Consider the following 16,284-nt stretch of genomic DNA (forward strand, 5'->3'; position numbering starts at 1 on the left):
GGCTGACAGTCCTTAACTTTTAATTCCATGTTTAAATGTTAAAGGACAGGCAGTCCTTAGCTTTTAATTTCTGGTTCAAAAGTTAAGGACTGACAGTCCTTAGCTTTTAATTTTAATTCCAAACTTAAGGACTGGCAGTCCTTAACTTTTAATTTTAATTCCATGTTTAAATGTTAAAGGACAGACAGTCCTTAGCTTTTAATTTCTGGTTCAAAAGTTAAGGACTAGCAATCCTTAAGTTTTAATTCCATGTTTAAATGTTAAGGACTGACAGTCCTTAACTTTTAATTCCATGTTTAAATGTTAAAGGACAGGCAGTCCTTAGTTTTTAATTTCTGGTTCAAAAGTTAAGGACTGGTAGTCCTTAAGTTTTAATTCCATGTTTAAAACTTAAGGACTGGCAGTCCTTAACTTTTAATTCCATGTTTAAAACTTAAGGACTGACAGTCCTTAACTTTAATTACATGTTTAAATGTTAAGGACAGACAGTCCTTAACTTTTAATTCCATGTTTAAAACTTAAGGACTCGCAGTCCTTAACTTTAATTACATGTTTAAATGTTAAGGACAGACAGTCCTTAACTTTTAATTCCATGTTTAAAACTTAAGGACTCGCAGTCCTTAACTTTAATTACATGTTTAAATGTTAAGGACAGACAGTCCTTATCTTGGTCTTGCACTTACAGTATACCTGTTCTTAATTCTACAAGGATTGCTTTATAGCGTATGTCCTTTGTTTCCCATTCTCTTGACTTGTAGGATGGAAACAATATGCATAATAGTTGCTTTTAATGGTAGATGGACTGAAGACTATAAATATCTTGATCATCAAACAAAGCTTTTCCTAGCACCTGAGTCAATTCAGTTTGAAGATTTCGTTAAACAGATTTTTGAGCTTATTGAATTGGATAGTGAAAAGTTTGAAATAGTGATATGGTTTGATATCAACCTTGGAACAAGCAAAGGAATGCTTGTATCCAAAGATTTAGATCTTCACACATGTATAGAGTTGCTAAAAACTCATTCACTCTTCAAGAGCTGTCGTTTCATAGTTGATATTTCGGAAAGAGTTTTTACATCAACAAGCAATGAACATGCCAACACAAAAACTCAACATGACAATTAAGAGCGATGCCAACAGATAGTTGAAGTAGATATGGTTGAAGCTCAACCATTAAATGAAGAGGTGCATCAAATATTTGATTCTATTCAAGTAGAAGGACAAAGCATTATAGAGATTGACAACGAACAAGCTTTGGGTATTCAAGTCTTAGAGAGTGCACCGGTAATCGAAGTAGTTGCTGACAAAACCTGCACTCAAATAACTAAACGAAGATCAAATTTGAAACAAAAAGAATCCCCAACTACAATATTAAGAGAAAATGCTTCTTTGGATCAAATAAAAGTCGGATCAGTATTTGACAATAAGAAGAGCATAATTAATTGTTTTTCTAATGTAGCAATCAAAGGACATTTTGAATTCAAAGTTGTTAGATCAAGATCAACATGATATTCGTTGACATGCAATGATGATAGGTGTCGTTGGTGTATGCGTGCTTTCAGAATTAAAGACTCAACATTATTCAAGATAGTAAAGCTTGAGAAAAAGCATGACTGCTCTGTTAACACTAGGAAAGCAGATCAAAGGCATGCTACTTCAAAGTTGATTAGTGGTTACATTATCGATAATCTTCGGGACCCAAGATTTGAAGTTACTCAAGCTTTTGTCATGGCAGAGATGCAAAAATTGCATGGACTAGACATTGGATATCACAAGGCGTGGCGTGCTTCAACATGCTTCCGCTTTAATAAGAGGAAGTCCTGAAGAAAATTATGAATTATTGTGTTCATACTTGTATATGATGACAAGTAAAAACCCGGGAACTTATACTAACATAAAGATAGACGACAACAACAGGTAAACAATTTAGGACATGCTGTCTTTAGCCTTGTTAACTTTTGAGTTATAACCAGAAGTTGAGGACTGCCTATCCTTAAGTTTTGAACTTTGAAATAAAAGTTAAAGACAACATGTCCTTAACTTTATAACTTGTAAGTGTAAGTTAAGGACTGACTGTCCTAAACTTCGGGTATTTTAACCTTGTTTTATATTGTATTTTCAGGTTTCTTTATATGCTTTACGCATATGGATCATCGATAGCTGGTTGGAATCATTGTAGACCAGTGATTGCTGTTGATGCGACTTTTTTGAAGTCAAAATATCGTGGTGTTTTAATGATTTCAGTTTCAAAAGATGCAAATAACCAAATTTTCCCATTAGCCTTTGGAATAGCAGAATCTGAAAACAACAATTCCTATGAGTGGTACTTTAGTCAGCTTCGCAATGCAATTAGGAGCCGTGAGAATTTGATTTTTTTATCAGACAGGCATTAAGCTATTGCAAATGGCATTGTAAAGGTATATCCTGAAAGCCATCATGGGATTTGCATCTATCATTTGGAGCAGAACCTAAAGCGAAGAAAGGTGAAAAGTGAGGTCATAAAACTTTTCCAAAGTGCTGCAAGAGTATACAAGCGTAAAGAATTTGACATATACATGTCAGATATTGCAAATGTAGATAAGAAAACTTATGACTACTTGATGGAAGAACCACCGGAAAGATGGGCACGTTCTTGTAGTCCACAACGAAGATATGACATGCTCACAACAAATATAGTTGAGTCGATGAATTCAGTGCTATTAGAAGCAAGGGAGCTGCCTATACTAAGAATGATGGATTTCATTCAAGTGAAGCTACAACATTGGTTTTATGAAAGAAGAAATAAAGCAGAAGGAACATTTTATGATGTTTCTTGTTGGGTAGAGGAGGAATTGAAGATTTTAATAGCGTCTCATAAGCAAGAGAGCCCCAGTTGAAGGAAGCGCAAAATGCATCATCGTCAACAATTTTCATTATTTGCTCCGACACATTCCTATTTTTCCTCTTGCCCATCAAAACTGACTCAATAAAATAGAGTGTTGCCAACTTCAAAGCATCATCATCACTGCCAGCAAATGATGAAGTTGTACCATGTGGGCGACTAGAAATAAAACTATACAAATCAGCCAACTCAATTTTGTCCTTTCCAGGGAAATAGACTCTTAAAAGCCTATTCTCTTTCTCATTTAAACCTTTCATGTCAAGCGACGAATAAGACTTCAAACCAGTAATAATATGGAATGCATCACGAGTAAACTTAATATCGCAGTCAAATACCTTGAAGGTCATCGAATCAGGTTCATTACTAACAATTTCAGAAAGCAATACACAGTGCATAAGTTTACCTGAGAACTTCACACTTTGTAATCTGAAGAAGTTGCCAAAAATGCTTTCCCTCAATTTCTTCCATTGGCTATTTGACAGAAAACTTTTAATTGTTTCCTTATATTGAAAATCTTCTTTCCAATATACCAGAAAATTACGCCAATCGTCAAAATCAAACAAATGATCGCCTTCCATTATAACACTAGAAAAGAAGGAAAAACAAACAAAGATTAGGACTTAACTTAAAATTTCAAGTTTAAAAGTTAAGCAAATACAATCCTTAACTTTAAATTTTAAGTGCAAACATTAAAGAAATACAGTCCTTAACTTATACTTTCAACTTCCAAAGTTAAGGACACTTAGTCCTTAACTTCAAGTTTCATGTGCAAAAGTTAAGGACAAATAAGTCCTTAACTTTAAATTGTAAATGCAAAGGTTAAGGAAATACAGTCCTTAACTTATACTTTAAACATCCAAAGTTAAAGACACTTAGTCCTTAACTTCAAGTTTCATGTGCAAAAGTTAAGGACAATCAGTCCTTAACTTTAAATTGTAAGTGCATAGGTTAAGGAAAATACAGTCCTTAACTTATACTTTCAACTTCCAAAGTTAAGGACACTTAGTCCTTAACTTCAAGTTTCATGTGCAAAAGTTAAGGACAATAAGTCCTTAACTTTAAATTGTAAATGCAAAGGTTAAGGAAATACAGTCCTTAACTTATACTTTCAACATCCAAAGTTAAGGACACTTAGTCCTTAACTTCAAGTTTCATGTGCAAAAGTTAAGGACAATCAGTCCTTAACTTTAAATTGTAAGTGCATAGGTTAAGGCAATACAGTCCTTAACTTATACTTTCAACATCCAAAGTTAAGGACACTTAGTCCTTAACTTCAAGTTTCATGTGCAAAAGTTAAGGACAATCAGTCCTTAACTTTGAATTCCAACTACAAAATTTAATGTCGTTTCTTCCTTACATTTAATAAACACAGTTAACTGAAAATTCATAATCACAGTAAGCTTATGAACAAACTTCACACATATACTACACTGAATCAACATATAATGCTAATTTTTGAAATTTCACACATACTTCACACGACATTGAACAAACTTACAAATAAAGAAAAACGAAGATGACGGAGAAGATGACGGAGAAGTTGAAGGACAGAAGATGAAGATGAAGATGACGGAAGATGACGGAGAAGATGCAATTTGAATACGAGGAAGATGAAGAAACACAGAACTCTAAACGAATGAAATAAGGGTTCTCGTCGATTTTGGGATTATACAAGAAATAGAGAAAGGGTAATTGTGTCTTTTCCCCCTTAGTAGTGGCTATTTTTGATAAGCATTTTAAATAGTGGATAAAAATTAAATACACCCTTATTTAGTGGCTACTACACGCCATTTTCACAAAAAAATCAAACAAAATTGGGCGAGAGCCATCTTGGGCTTGAGCGCACATGGGCTAAACATTCAATAAATCGAGTACATATTACAGAAAAATTGACACCACGTGGTAACATATAATAGTAATTGGCAAATTATTAGCTTGAGATTACGTTTGGCAAAGGCATACCAAACAAATTATAATTGTATAATTAAATCCCAAAAAAACGGACTTTCTCATTTATTCTTTCTTCCTGTAACCCCCTCTCTACCTCTCTTTGTCATCTCCCTCTCCTTCCCAATATTTCTTCTTCTATCTCTTCTTTCTCTCTCTCTCTCTTACATGTATTATCACCTACAAATTGTATAGGGTACAATTGGCTTATATTAAATAATCGAATGATAGTGCGACACATGGAATCGAAAACAAGCAGAAAATGAATCGAGTAACAACCAGTACCGGGAACAACGGCTGCTATTGGTATTGGATGAACCCGGGAGCACAATCACCGTGAGCAGATCGAATGTCTGCCATCGGAAAGCATTTAATGAAGAATATTTCCTGATATTAAATAGACAGGCGTTTTAGAGAATATTTGCATTCATAGCATCTCGTTACATATTCATCATTGGCCCTTTATTGTCATTTAAGAGGGGTTCAATTCTAGGATTTTGTTTCCCTAGGTCCGGATATAAATAGTAGGCTCAACAACCATTATAGGACATGAAATCTCTAAAAAAACTTGTCATGCTCCAAAATCAAGGAGTGCGACCGACGCTCAACCGAGTAAACCCGACTAAGAAAGCCTGTTAGATTTCATTATACCCAAATTAATTCATGAATAAAGAGGAGATGAACTCCGTTAATCAAATTCTGAAAATGTTTCATTAACGACTTCCATTTCATTTCCATTAGCGGTTTCATTCATAATTTTCAAAATATTACAAGTTTATAGATTTATTTTTGCCAAAACCAACATTTCTAGTTCCACTCCCAACATCAAGCACTACCCACAAGCTGTCTACAGAGCCTCTAAATACAATAGAAGAGTAATAGAAAAATGTCGGCAACAAGGTTCCGGCTATACCTCAAAACATGATAAGAAAATGAACAAAAGATATATGACATGACCCCGAGATGGAGTGGGGCTCACCAAGTTTGCTAGGAAGAGAATACCGCTATCACTGGTCGATGTCGCCCGCTCTGGAACCACCTGTATCATTTAAAGATACAGCGCCCCCAGCAAAAAGGACGTTAGTGCCATCGAATAGCACTAGTATGTATAGCTAAAATTCCTGTTTCAAAATAGAATGTCCATAGAAGCAAAGACAACACATAGAAACAGCAAGTCACAATCAACAATATCCAAATAACCAATTGAAACATAACGATTTTCAAAGTACTAATAATTTTCAGAATACGAACTTCATATACAATTTTGGTTGGGAGATCATTAGCACCGATATTCCACCGTCTTTGTTAGCACGGAGTCCGATCACGCCCGATCGGCTAGGCCATCTCCCCATGGACAATGTGGTTTGACATTATGATGCGAAAGAAAGTTGTTACAAGAGTAGTACCATTATGTGCGCAACATGGAGTCTGATCTCCACCCGATCAGCTAGGTCGTTTTCCCACATATGTCGTGTGGGTTGTCTTTTTCTTTTCCAATTCACAGCTTTCAGTTTCATCCCAATTTAGGGGAATAATCACAATTTCACCAATATTTGCATTTCATCCCAAATCACAATCCACCCATGTGAGCACGCGATTTTTGTTTTACGCGACAATCACTCCAAAAGAAATAAAAAAAATAATAGCGATCGGTCTTGCTGTACAATTTTTGGATTTTTCACGTGGCATTTTATTAATTATCTATGATTTTTGTCCATTTTTTATTATTATTAAAACAAAATACAAAAAATGTGTGTCATGTGTAGTTTGAACCGTAATCCGGTTATTAAATAGAAAAATCATAAATATGCATCTTTATCCATGATTGTTGTTTTGTTTAATTTTATTTGCTTTAAATATTTTAATATATGTGTGCAAATAATTGTATTAAGTGTTTAATTAATGAATTTTAATTTGATTTACTTAGGTTTTGTTTTAAAATAAAAAATATAATAAAAAGAGAGTGCAGAATTGGGTTGAAATCAGTTTGGGCCTATTTTCGTTTTAATTCGAGGCCCAAAATCAAACCCAAAACCCCATGTGTACCCGGTCCACACCAGCTGACATCCAGAGCGTCCAAACGACGTCGTAGTGATCGAGTCTGATCTAGGCCGTTGATCTCAGATTGATCAACGGCCAAGATCACTTCCCCATAACCCATGATGAACCCGACCCATTCCACCCGGACCGACCCCAACCCTTTACACCTGAAACGACACCGTTTCCCGTTAGCTGAAGGATCCTGGCCCTTCATCGTGTCTCATCCAACGGCCAGGATCCATTCACCCACTCCATATATAAGCTTCCACTCGTACCCCACCCCCTATCCAAATACCCCTACCTTCCATCGTCCTCACCATAGTCCCCCAAACCCTAGCCGCCCCTGTACACCTTCACCATGAAAGCCGGCGGCATGGACGCCGGTGACCCCCTCTTTGACACCATAGGACCACCTCATTATCCTGAGCATAGAGCTGTTATCCTTTTCCCTCGAATCAGTTCCTAGCTGCTCGAATCTTCATTTAAAGATTCGAGCAGAACCTCAACTTACACCGATGCACCCCAGTTTCATACCAGATAGTCCCCGGACCTCCCTCGTGACCAAACCATGCTTGGTTTGGTCCGAATCTAACCATGGAAGCCCAAGTCCCAAATCTACCATCTACGAACCCTAGAAACCCTAAGCCTGGTCCGTGTCTGTTTAAGCCAAGAGATTAGGGTCTAATGGACCTTAATCGAAGTGTTTCTCATTTGAGAAACACTTCGATTAAAGTCCGTTCAACCTTGAGAAGGGTCTGTTCAAACACAAGCTGATTTTTCTGATTTTTCTTTCAAAGATTTTAAGGTAAGTTTGTTTTCTCTTCTTTATTTCAGTTCGTGTGTTTGTTAAAGGTCTATTCGTATGGCCAAACGTCTTGTTTAAATTGTATTTTGAATTTTACCAATTGTTTTTGCACACCTTGCCTGGACCTCTGTATTTGGTCAAATGTTTCCACATTCACCGATAATGTGTGTGTATGTAAACTGCATAATCGACTGAATTGAAATTGTTTGAGTAATCAATCCCCAAGTTAACCTCTGTGTTGACAGTGCAATCTGAACCCTTGGTGCAACACTGTTTGATTCTAATCCTTGGCTTTGATTGTATATATTGTAATTAGTATAGTCGATTCGATACATGTCGTCGAATAGTTTTAGCTGTTTGAATGGTAACAGTTTGATTTGTCTTGCTGAACATTGTTTGAATCAAATTGAGAATCAACTATAGCTACTTATAATTGATGTATTTGAATCAAAAATATAAAAGGATTGGTTTTGTTTAGTTGCAGTCAGAATTGGAGGGCATGTGCACTTGTGCACAACATGTGCATAAAGGCCCTTTTGGATTAAAATAGTTTGACAGCACATGCTGCCAGATTATATTCTTGCTGCCCATGGCCTATTTTAGTTTAATAAATGTTAAAAGGGGACTGTCAAGGAATATGATGGGGGTTCCTAATTTTAAAAGTTTGAGTTGGAAAAACAGCTAAAAAGGAATAGGTTCTGATGTGTTTTGAGAGGCTGTTAAAGGGCTGAGGTTAGGCTTATAAAAGGGGGGATACACACACACAGACACACACAGGGAACTCAGATTGAACATTGAGAGCTGAGTTCTGAAAAACAGAAAACTGGAAAAGAATTCTTCTTGATAACTCAAGTAGATTTCAAAACTGAAAATTGGCACCGGAAAGAGATAGTGAGAGGAAAAACAGAGAGGCTTATACAGACACACTTACGAGAGAGAAAAACATACAGAAAATAAGAAATTGTTTCTTCCTACTGTTTGTTTGATTCTCAGTTTGTTCAACCTGTTCAATCAACTCTGTTTTCTTTCGAGTATCAGCTAAGTTTATCGGTTGATTCGCATTGTTTGTTTCTCCTGGATTTGGCCTGTCTTGGAACTTTGTTTCTAATGCGTTGTTTGCTGCTGTCATTTTTGCCAATTTTTCCATCGGCTATAATTATATCTCGCACTGGGATTTGTCCTTGGTTGTTACCTGCTGTTACTGCTGCTGTTTGGTATTGCTCGCATTGCTACTGACTTCCTTGCTTCTTCCATTACATTCAACTCCCAGGTACACATTTCGAATCCCCACATTGGTATAACTGATGGTAACAATGGAAAGCATGAATTGAAAGACCATGAAGAAGTTATAATCATCTGTTTATTTTATTCACAGCCCTTTAAATATTGTTAAGTTATGTGGGTTTTAGTCTGCAGTTCAATAGAGAATGTATCATTGATTGTAACAATGGAAAGCATGAATCGAAAAACCATGGAGAAGTTGTAATTATCTGTTGTTTTACTTACAGTCTTTCATAAATATTGTCAAGTTTGTGTAAATTCTAGTTTATAGTTCAATAGGGAAGTACATTAGTAAGTTTGTAGTTGATTGAAGCTTGTGCTGATCTAAACCACAATATACGATTCCTTTAATGGTATACAGGATATAATCATAATTCATGGAATCTACAACCATTAGTATAGTTGTTAATTCAAACTCGTTCTTCAGCCTGTTTCGAATATATAGGTTGGACGATTCCTTTAATCTCCCCAAAATGCAATACAGTTTTTTTTTTAAACTCTCGAGTTGCAATTTCATTAGGCATGTTTAAGTTGAGTTCGAGTACCTTAGGTAACATCCTTTAATAAGGAACTCTATTGATCACGTTTAAATGAGTTAATTTAGATTTGGCTTAAAGAGTGTTCGGAGTAAGCATAGCATTTCATCAATCTCGTATGTAATTCTTTTTTTTTTTTGATTAAAAGCATGTTCCATGAGATACAACATTCTTCACCTTGTAAGAGGATAATTAATAAGAGGCCAGGATTAGCGAAGCAGGCCATTTAATCAACATACGTTGTTCTTTCTTTTACTGTTAGAAACCTACGTTTTCTTCCTTTTATTGTTAGAGACGAACATAATAGAAATGTAATCACTTTAGGATATCCCTTCTAAAAATAATGAGATGAGCCTCGCCAAATAAAAGTGCAAATTGCGGGGCCCTCAACAATTAATCATAATAAATGCTCAGAATTTGGGATGGACCGTTCAGTAAAGTTCACTGCCTTCCCCAAAGATAACAACGCGTTAGACTCTTTAGGCGCGACTCAATTAAAATTACATCCTTAAACTCAGGTGCACATTGATGTGGCCCAAATCCAAATCTCAACGGAGTCAAAATGTGTCGACGACCACGGGTGCATTGATTGTGACGTGGTTCGAGATGCATTTTCACGACGTTGCAATTCTATAAAAGTAAATGATAATAATAAAAGCGGTTTAAACTTAATAAAAGCACATAAGTCACAACATGTATTTAAATCAGATATTTAGCCATTATAACAATTTAAGCGACCGTGCTAGAACCACGAGATTCGAGGGTGCCTAACACCTTCCCTCGGGTCAACATAATTCCTTACTTAGAATTTCTGGTTCGCAGACTTCCTTTGGAAAAGTCGAAAATTTCCTCGATTTGGGATTCAAGATAAACCGGTGACTTGGGACACCAAAAACCCAAAACCTTTCCCAAGTGGCGACTCTGAATTAAATAAATAATCCCATTTCGGATATTGTCACTTAAATTGGAAAAACTCCCTCGCGCATTTAACCCTTCGGGGCGGCCGCGCAAAAAGGAGGTGTGACAGCTCTGGCGACTCCGCTGGGGAAGTTAACCCATAACCACTGGTTCAGGGTTCAAGAATTCGAGCTTAAAATAATTGTTATATTTGGCTTTATTATCTGATCTTTATTACATGTTTTTGCATAACGTGCTAAATGTTGTCTTTTACCGCTTTGATATTATCTGAACTGTATATAAACTGTGCCGAAACCCTTCTCTTCTTACCTCCGGGGAGAAGCTCGCTGGTCGAGACTCCCTATTCTGTTAGTGTCAATACCTGAAATAAGAAAGAGGTCGGACAAGTTACAAAGCCGGATGATCTCGCGGGTCCCCGGTACGTAGCCCCCTCCTCGACTCGAGTTGTCCGCTCGGGTACACAGTCTAGAACAAATGCCCAGGTTATAAACCTAGTATAACGAAACTTCATGCCGGATCCCTAGTAGGAACGTTTATTTGCATCATGTTGCATTTGACTTAGGGGGCTCAACACAGGGGTTGGGTCCGTCTAGGACAGGCAACCTGAAATGAAAAGACCATCCTGCTGTATCCTATTTGTTTTGCGCATTTATTGGCTTCGGTTCCGCATGCTGACCGGTTTCTAAAAGGGGGGAAAAATAGCAGCGTAGGGAGATAATTACTTATTTTGGAAAAATAAAACCAATGTCCAAGTAGTGTCAAAACCTCGCCGGAATTTTCCTAAAAAAAAAATTGTCTTCTAGTTTGATTTATTAAAAAAAACATAAAATTTTTTTTTTCTTTTTATCACTTTCAAAATAAAAAAAGGTATTTATTTAAAAGCAAAAAGAAAAAAAAACAGAAAATTCATAATTCAAAAAAAAAAATGTTGTTTCTTTCGTAGTACCTCCTTTCTAAATTCAGACTAATAGTCCAAATATTTTCTTTAGTCTTTATCTCTTTTCAAAAGAAAATAATAAAAAAATATATTCTTGCTTTCTGGGTTTAATTGATTTTCTCTATTCATGATGTACCGAACTACGCCGGTTTGATTCTCACCGGATGTGAGATACGTAGGCAACCCCCATCGGGTTCAACCCCACCTTTTACTAAAAAAAAACGAACAAATAGTAATAATAATAATAAAGAAAAAAAAACTTGTCAAAATTTTGATTCTGTCACGAATAAATCAGGTGATGCTGCTTTGTCATAAATAGCCGAATGTTCCCGAAAGGGACGCCGGAGGGCTGACTTTGTATAAATAACCACCTTTGGGTCATTGTTTAGGATTTTCATCCAATTGACCCACACAGCCTCAAAATCTTCGTCCCCGAAGTGCTAAAAGGCCGTGTTCGAAAACTTGCCTCCTTGTAAAATATTTTGAGTCAAGTTATTTTCGTTAAAAACGCCTTAATAAATGTGCAGGATGAGCACAATGCAAAATGAACATTTTTCAATAATGACCAAAATCCCTGTCAAGTTACGGCTATGGTGGAATGATCTAGGTGCTGAAGGACAAGATGAGGTCAAGAAATATCTGAAAGGTCTCGTGGGTTTGTTGGAAATCCAGCCTCGGGGAGATATCATAAGAGCTTTGGTTACCTACTGGGACCCGGCGCACAATGTTTTCCATTTCTCTGATTTTGAACTCACCCCGACTTTGGAAGAAATGGCTGGGTACATCGGAAATGCTGAACTTCCGTTAAAGCAAAAATACTTGGTCGCCCCAAGAGCTGTCACGGTGCATCGGTTCCTAGATTCACTGAAGATACCCAGAACGGTCCACAACCCGGATCTGGCTGCCGGTTTTTGCACTCCATGCTTCATATATGATAGGTACGGTCATGAAGAGGGATTCAATAATCCAATCAACAAACTGTGCAGCAAAGGTATTCGTCAGAAGTGGGACAAACACAGACGGGTAGCCTTCATGATGATGTTCCTGGGCCTTCTGGTATTTCCAAGGAAAGACGGAAACATTGATTTGAAGATATCCGGGGTCGTCAGCACTTTACTCACGCAAAATGACAGTACTCTCGCGCCTATGGTGGTATCTGACATTTTTCGAGCTCTCACAGCTTGTAAAGCTGGGGGAAATTTCTTCGAAGGTTGTAACTTTCTCCTACAAATGTGGATAACCGAGCACCTCTGCCATCGTTCCAAGATTTTGAGCCATGGTTCCCCGGAAAAGACTTGCATAGAAGAATTTTACACGAGAACCAAAGAGATCAGTTTGCCCAAAGGAGTCCTAGCATGGACCTCGTTCTTTCAAGCTCTTACTACCAGCCAAATACAATGGACGCTGGGATGGTTGCCTGTTGATGAGGTCATATATATGCCGGCAGTTAAAACTCATTTCTTACTGATGGGGTTTAAGAGCATTCAACCTTACGCGCCCTGCCGAGTTTTGAGATAGCTCGAAAGATGCCAGATAGTACCTCATGAGGAAGATCTTAGCACTCAAGCAGTTGAGATAAGTCCTAACGGACAGTTTCCAGAAGCGAAAATTCGCCAAATCTGGAGTGAGTGTCAATATTTGAAATCAGATACTTGCGTGCGGGATCAAGCCAAAGGTGAGACGGCGCCAGGTTACCTTGCATGGTATAGAAGGGAACTTGAGCATGAAAGGCCGGCTAAGAGACCCCACATCCTGAATTTCGCCGAATCGTCGCAGAAGCAGTGGAATTGGCTAGCAAAAGAAAGAGGCTATTGCGCCGAAATCAGCAGGTTAAAGCAACAAGTGGAAAGCCTGAAATATGAGCACAACGTGCAAGTTGCTACCGATCTGGGAGAACGGAACAGATTGATTCAGGAAAACGAAATGCTCAGAGCCCAGATTAAACAGATAAGGATGGATGCGGATAAACGACCAAGGCGTCGATCAGACGAGCAGTTGATAAAAAGGCTAAAAATTGAAATCAGGGAATGGCAAGAAGGTTCAGAGAAATCTAAAAACGCCATAGCAGAGCTCAGGGCCCAGTGGGATACAAGAGCAGATAAGCATCGCCGATACTTAAATCAATTGAAAAGCGACCACGAAAAAACTGTTGCTAAAATGAAGAGAGAGATGGCTGCACTTGAGACCAAAGCAGTTAATCAGGCTAAGGATTTCCAAATTGAGAGCAGATACTGGTACGACTTGTTGGCCCAGATGAAGTCAGAAGTACGGCAACTGAAGAATCAACATATACAGGATGCTCAGGTATTCAAGATGTGTAGCGATCAGATAAAACGCCTACTCATAGAGAAAAAGCAAACCAGAGATAGGATCAAGGCCATTGCCCATGCCATCACCAGACGATGTCTACGATGCGAGAACATGACCAGTGTTACCGTCCTCTCGGCAGTGATGGGTTATGTCAAACAGACCATGCATGAACTGGAGCAGCTTGAGAGGGATCTCACACCTAGGACCGCGGCGAGGCCGAACGATGCCCGGCGGGCACCAGTTTTCAAAACCATAATGTACTCATAAGTCAAGTCTGTATCTTACATCTTCTGCCTGTTTTTTCCTATCAGAGTGATTTTAGTCTATTTTTGAGTCTAGGTTTATTTTCAAAGTTTGCTCTTTCTTTTGCAAAATGTAGTTTGTAATAGACCGTTTCAACAATAAAAGGTGTGCCTCTTTTACGCTCATTAGTGTTTTTGAACTACGTAATGATCTGATTCACGTGGCGTCGTGATACGTAGGCAATCCTCATCGGATCCGGTCGCATTTTTTCCGCAAAATAAAAACATAAAAGAAAAACAAAAAGAGAAGGAAAGCCTAAAAATAATGCCGGAATGACGCATGCTTTCGTCGCAAACATGTAGAATTCACTTAATTGTATAGGTGCATCATGCTCAACGTGAGGTTGCCTATCTGTTATTTATTTCGAATTAACCACTCGTGTGTCGTTGAGTTCTGTCATGTTTTTGGAAAGACGGTTGGTTTGGTGAAAGTCTGGCCTCGCACTCATACTTCACGAGGTCAAAGAGAAGTGTTCAACTACCTATTGTTAAGACCGGAATCAGTACTCACACTTACTTAACCAGGTCAAAAGGAAGTGTGGAAATGTCTTCAGAAATTCCGTTGCAAATAATCCCTGTTTCCGAGGAGAGCTCGATCTCAGCCGTCCTCACACCTGAATCCGTAACTGCGGAAGAAAATAGAATCCTACGACTCCGCATGTTGGAAATGCTGGACGACTGGAATAACGGAAAAGAACCGCCAAGTGTCATCCCCGGATTCCCTGAGTTATTCTCCAGGTCATGCGGGACTTCTAATGTCCCCATAAATTATCCCGCTACCCCATTCGGGTACCCAGCCACTTCAGCCTTCTCTGCTGGATTGCCTTCTAAGCCTCATCCCCGAAAGTCAGCCACCGATGCAAGCATGAACATCTTTATTGCACTGCCCTGCCCGATTACGGCACAGCCTGCTACGTACAAGCCAAGCTTTGACTCATCCTCTTTTACATTCCAAGCACCCTCGTTCTCAATGGAACCAACTAGGTTCGCTACCAACACTAATCCTCCACCGCCTCAGTGCGAGCTTGCACCCGGGCAGGATCAGAACCCCAGAATTGCAGAACAAAATGAGATGGCCAAAAGAATGAGAAGCCTTGAACAAAGTTTGAAGAATATGCAAGGTTTGAGCGGACAGAAGAGCGTCTCTTACGCCGACCTATGCATGTTCCCTCACGTGCACCTGCCAGTGGGTTTCAAGACCCCAAAGTTTGAGAAATACGATGGGCACGGTGACCCCATTGCACATCTTAAGAAATACTGCAACCAATTGTGGGGAGCCGGCGGAAAAGAAGAACTGCTAATGGCATATTTTGGGGAAAGTCTAGTAGGGATAGCCTCGGAATGGTATATGGACCAGGAAATGTCCCGATGGCATATATGGGATGATCTCGCCAGAGATTTTGTGAAACAATTCCAGTATAACATCGACATTGCACCAGACCAAAATTCTCTGTCGAATTTGAAGAAGAAACCTTCAGAAAGCTTCAGAGAATATGCTATTAAGTGGCGTGAGCAGGCGTCAAGGGTGAAGCCTCCCATGGATGAGGTAGAAATGGTCACTACTTTTCTCCAGGCTCAAGAGTCCGATTATTTCCAAAACATGATGTCAGCCATGGGAAAGCCATTCGCGGAAGCGATTAAGATTGGAGAGATGGTGGAGAATGGTCTGAAAACAGGTAGGATTCTGAGTCAAGCAGCCATAAGGGCGACCTCCCAAGCCGTCCAAAGCGGGTCCGGAGGAATGGCAAGAGGGAAGAAAAAGGAAGAAACGACCATGGCAGCCTCAGGAACAAGGGAATATCGTAATCCCCGACCCCGTTTTCCGGAAAGAACCCCACAACACTACTACCCCCACTCAAATCTGGCATATGCTCATCAACCCTATATGGTCATGAATGCCCAACCTTATGCCCATCCGCCGCAACAAGCCAACCGAGGCCAAGCTCTACCTCCCAGAAATCAGCCTCCTTACCGCAACCGCTATAACCCACAACCCCCGCAGAATAACTTCCGCCCTCAGGAGCCACCTCGAAGGCGGACTTTCACGCCCATCGGTGAACCATACTCTACTTTGCTCCCGAAGCTAGTCCAGTTGGGTTTCTTGCAACCAATCCCTCAAATGAGGCAAAACCCGACGTCACCTTCTTACAAAGCTGGGGTCAGATGCGCCTATCATTTAGGGGCCGAGGGGCACGATACGAATGACTGCTGGTCGTTGAAAAGAGTAGTCGAGAAATTGATAGAGCAAGGGAAAATAGTGCTAAGGGACGAGGAGGTCCCAAATGTGACTAACAATCCATTGCCTGCTCACAATAATGGGCCGCTGA

The sequence above is a fragment of the Nicotiana tabacum genome, chromosome 11 (assembly GCF_000715075.1).
Source record: "Nicotiana tabacum cultivar K326 chromosome 11, ASM71507v2, whole genome shotgun sequence".
Lineage (NCBI taxonomy): Eukaryota > Viridiplantae > Streptophyta > Magnoliopsida > Solanales > Solanaceae > Nicotiana > Nicotiana tabacum.